Here is a 5581-nt window from a genome sequence, read left to right as displayed (position 1 = left end):
CAGGAACTCAAATAACCACTGGTTACAACCAAGGTCTGCAGAAGACCATCTCTGAACCAACAACACGTCCAACCTTGAAGCAGATGGGCTACAGCAGCAGAAGACCACACCAGGTGCCACTCCTGTCAGCTAACAACAGGAAACTGAGGCTACAGTTCACACAGGCTCACCAAAACTGGACAATAGAAGATTGGAAAAACGTTGCCTGGTCTGATGAGTCTGGATTTCTGCTGCCACATTCAGATGGTAGGGTCAGAATTTGGTGTAAACAACATGAAAGCATGGATCCATCCTGCCTTGTATCAACGGTTCAGGCTGCTGGTGGTGGTGTAATGGTGTGGGGGATATTTTCTTGGCACACTTTGGGCCCCTTAGTACCAACTGAGCATGGTTTAAACACCACAGCCTACCTGAGTATTGTTGCTGACCGTGTCCATCCCTTTATGACCACAGTGTACCCATCTTCTGATGGCTACTTCCAGCAGGATAACGCACCATGTCACAAAGCTCAAATCATCTCAAACTGGTTTCTTGAACATGACAATGAGTTCACTGTACTCCAATGGCCTCCACAGTCACCAGATCTCAGTCCAATAGAGCACCTTTGGGATGTGGTGGAACGGGAGATTCTCATCATGGATGTGCAGCTGACAAATCTGCAGCAACTGTGTGATGTCATCATGTCAATATGGACCAACATCTCTGAGGAATGTTTCCAGCACCTTGTTGGATCTATGACACCAAGAATTAAGGCAGTTCTGAAGGCAGAAGGGGTCCAACCTGGTACTAGCAAGGTGTACCTAATAAAGTGGCCAGGGAGTGTACGTGTTAATGCATTTATTAAAAACTAGAACACCTTCTGTGGGCAGCCACAAGTGATCGCAGCCCACTAAACAAAACATGGCAATATAGTAAAACACTGTTGTAATAATATAAAACACGTCTTCGTAGGTGAAGTTACAAGTGCAGCCCTGTTAACTGCTGAGTTTCAGCTCATTAAACCTCCGTTCAGACTTGCCCTGCTTACTGTGATCACCTATGCTGCATCTTTATACAGCTGAACTCATTTAGCTGTTCTCATTTACATATTTTATTGTCTAGGAAGCATAAATTTAATTGTGGCTCATAAATGCTACCTTAATGTTACCCCAAGGTAAACAGTTATTCCTGTGCTGCTGCACTCAGGTGTCAATCAAATCATTATTTCATGATTGCAAGGTCTACAGCTTAGTAGCAACACCTGCATTGTGCAGTTTGCTTTAACGATTTTTTTGTTTGTTTTTTATAAATGAGCACTTACAGAGAAACCTAAAGGCAACAGACTTGTTTTCTTGACCTCCCTCCCACTCCCACCTGTCACCTTGCTGGGAAGGGTACACGTTTGGGACTCATTTTCCCAACCCCATTCCTTTCACTTTGCACACAACTGCCACTGCAAGTGTAACCATTTGGAAAAACTGAACTCCGATGTATATAACAGGCAGTAAGCAACAGTTGTTATCATGGCATTGCAGAGGGTTTTTCAAGAACCATGAATCAGGAAATCCTGAATGCATAAATAGCATAACCTGACTAGAAATGCCAGATGTTCAACCTCAGGCAGGTACACATGACTGTCTGGTGATGAAAGCAACTACTGTCAACAGCCAAATACAAAGAGGCTGATGAGTAAAGCAGCTGCAGCTTAATATTTGGCCACACCTGTGGTGTTGCTCCAGGGAAGAGAGTGCCGCTTCGTTGGTCTGTTGGTTAGTCCAGCTGATTATCTTTATACATCAGTGGGGTCACAGTGGGCTGGTGCCCAGCGGCAGTGCTGGGTCTAACCTCTCTAGAAAGAGTGGAATTTTAAATGGTACCATTAAAGTCACACAATAACCTGGCAGCTGGCAAGTTTCTGTTTTTGTCATTGAAGTCTGGTGGCTTTGAAGACAGTGACATAATGCCTCTTTCTGGTTTAACAAAGGATATCTTTCTTTTTTTTAATTCCCTTTTTATTTCAAGGTCCATCAGACAGTTTAATCATGCTCAAAGGACTAATAGCCCCATATTTCCAGCAGGGCCTTCTGTAGGACACAGTTACAGCAGAAAGTAACATACAAGTGAGTTACGGTGAAGTTACACAAGCCAAAATGGACTGATCAAGTAGGTATGAACATGGAAAAACTCTTACTCCCGTACTCGTCGTCCTCCGCTTATCCGGGTCCGGGTCGCGGGCCATAGAAAAACGAATACAAAAAAAGAAACCGAACTCCATATATGAACCAGAATGTTGGGGTGTGTTTTCATGATACTCTAATCACTTGATTAAAAAGGACAAAAGGACATAAATTCACCTTAAACAAATGAAGAACGTACAGGCAAAATGTACACCATCCAATTTTCCCATCTTTCCAAAAACTTGTCTAGTTGCAGACTAATAGAAGAAGTAATCCTTTCCATCCTAAAGATGTCATATAATGTCAATCCACTCCTCAACTGTTGGTATTGCTGGCTTTAGCCACTTTCTGGGAATAGCTTTCCTGCTAGCCGCACCTATGATCTGAAATAAGTATCTCTCATAAGAGATACCTATGATCTGAAATAGGTATCTCTCATAAGAGGTAACACTGTCCAAAGGCAAGGTGCCCAAATATAGGGTCTCTAGTTTAAAGGGAATGTCTACCTGGAATACTGTATGAACCTCCTGCCAGAAAGGAATTAATGATGGACAAGACCAGAATATGTGATAGGATATCTCACTCTTTAACAGCAATTCAAACGTTTCAATTCAGTTGTTACCTCTTGTGTCTCGGGCCGTTTTTAATGGAACTGGCTAGCATTGTTGATGAGGTTGTAGAGGGCACCTGTGAAGCTGAAGCCATGTTTCTGTCTGTGATAATGTTTGCCTGAAAAGCAGGAACCTAATGGCTTGTGATGTTCACTGGTTTTCCACAGTGAGACAGTCATCAGTAGAATGGCACTAAAAAGGGATGGGCATGTGTAGTTTGGATGTCAGTATTCGCTCAACATATAGAGTACTTGCCGTAGGTGTGAATGTGAGTGTGAATGGTTGTCTGTCTCTGTGTGTCAGCGCTGTGATAGTCTGGCGACCTGTCCAGGGTGCACCGCGCCTCTCGCCCAATGTCAGCTAGGATAAGCTCCAGTCCCCCCCAGCCCCCGATGAGGATAAGCGGTTACGAATGAATGCTTAGGATGGCTGATACTAGCTTTCATACTGGCTAGCTCATAGTGTCACACTTCTCGCAGCAACATCTGTATAGATTAATCACATCTATAACACAAGATGGTAGCAACGCCTCAATAACGTCAAATTTCATTCAATATTCTCAAGTTTCATTCCATATATTGGTTACTACACCCCATGTATACCTCCATAGCATGTGATAAGGCTATCACAACCTCTTCACACTATACACAGTTTCCAGATAATCCCAATATTTTTGGTGATGTTCTAACTTTTCTTAGGCTTCTAAAAACTGTTGATACACCCTGACCTTTACAACATATGGGTAAATCAAGATGAGACTATGAATAAATAATATGCATAAATAATTTCAAACAGAAGGTGACTCACACATGAAGGATTTGGTCCTGTCTTTTCTAAAAGGGTGCTTAACTTCATTTATTGCTCCTGTGTTTTACTTCACCTGTTCAAAGTTCCCTGTGTCCTTAAGATATATGAGGTAAGGAATGTTCTTATAATTTAAATAAGCTGCATTCTTCCTGAAAAATCATCAACACAACACTGCAGAAACACTGCTTTCACAGAGGCAACCCTGAAATTTTAATGGGAGAATGGAAGTAGGGCATTGTGAGGCCACGTGTCTCCTTCTAATCAAGGTACAAATATGCAGAGGATATGCCTTGAAATGCCATTTATACAAACACACGCACATTCACACAACAAACCAACATGCCTGCACCATCGGCAGGCCCTGGCATGCCATATCCTGTTAAACATCCCCCTCTAGTGTTGCACAGTTAGAATGCAGCGGCAGTGGTGCAAGGTATGAAGTGCAGCAATAGGCCTTTTTCACATAAAAGGCATTTTGACATGTCACAGTGGGAAAAGCACAGGTGTCGAAAATGAAATTAATTATATAAAATACCTCTTAGCTGCTCTGATTTCAGGGTCCTGGTACTTTGCATGCCGGCTCAATATCACTGTCACTGGGACAGTTTTGGAAAGGAGCCATTGTCAGTGTTATTAGCAACACCTGTGCTTTTACTACTATGACAAGTCAAAATGTCTGCTGTGAAAAGGGTCTGTGTGAGATTAGGCGGTGTCCTGTCACCTTCATGTCTGTCCAGGACTACACACACACTACACGGCAACACTGTTGTATTACACATCACACTTCTTTGGCTTCTGTAAAGCCAGCTTGCTATCTAAAATCACACACTGAGGAAACATTAAGCTAGTATTGTTTGGCTCAGTGTGAAAAAGCAAAGCCAGCGTAATGGCGGGTCTTCTTTACAGCAGTATTGCAGAATCTCTGTGTAAAAGGGAATACCATGTAGACATTCATCCATCCATCCATCCATCCATCCATCTATTTTCATCCACTTATCTGGGGCTGGGTCGCAGGGGCAGCAGGCCAAGGAAAGCACCCCAGACATCCCTCTCCCCAGCAACGCTTTCCAGCTCCTCCTGGGGGACCCCAAGGCATTCCCAGGCCAGATGAGATATGTAATCCCTCCAGTGTGTTCTGGCTCTGCCCCGGGGCCTCCTACCAGTGGGACGTGCCTGGAACACCTCCAGCAGGAGGCGCCCAGGAGGCATCATGATCAGATGCCCGAACCACCTCAACTGACCCCTTTCGACGTGAAGGAGCAGCGGCTCTACTCCGAGCTCCCTCTGGATGTCAAAGCTCCTTACCCTATCTCTAAGGCTGAGCCCAGCCACCCCACGGAGGAAACTCATTTCTGCTGCTACCCAGAGCTCATGTCCATAGGTGAGGGTTGGGACATTCAGTATACATAATGATGAGGTGTGTAACTCTATTTGACATAAATATGAAAATCAATGTGTTTGTACAAATAGATAAGTGAAAAACCGAAATCTTATTAGTTGGTCCCCAAGCAAAACGGGAGATAATTCTTTCCAAACTTCGCAGTTTGGCTGTGCAGGTTAAATCTGAAGTCACGAGCCTGGGTGTTATCTACGGAGCCCCTAAAGTCCGCAAAATAGAAAAAAAAAAATCTTGTGCGCACAAGATACTAACTCAAGCGCCGCACGAGATAAGCTAAATCGAGCGCACCAGATACTAAAACGTGCGCTCGACATACAATTATTTCCCACACTGAAAGCTCACTGTCTGAGTCAGTACCATGGCTATGTACTATTTATAGACGTGGTTATGTTACAGGGCAGCCAGGCACCATTGGCTCTCTGCCAAGTTTTCCAGTGCATCCACTTGAATATCAAACTGTATTTTGTGAATACAAACTATATGCTGATGTTGTAAATAGTACAGGCTATAAACAGTAAGCAACATCTAAAATGATCCTCACTAATAACGAATAATGAATTATAATGTAGCGTAATAAATCTATACAGTGCGACTACTAGATGACTGCC

The sequence above is a fragment of the Epinephelus moara genome, chromosome 18 (assembly GCF_006386435.1).
Source record: "Epinephelus moara isolate mb chromosome 18, YSFRI_EMoa_1.0, whole genome shotgun sequence".
NCBI classification, from domain to species: domain Eukaryota; kingdom Metazoa; phylum Chordata; class Actinopteri; order Perciformes; family Serranidae; genus Epinephelus; species Epinephelus moara.
This window is presented reverse-complemented; position numbering follows the sequence as displayed.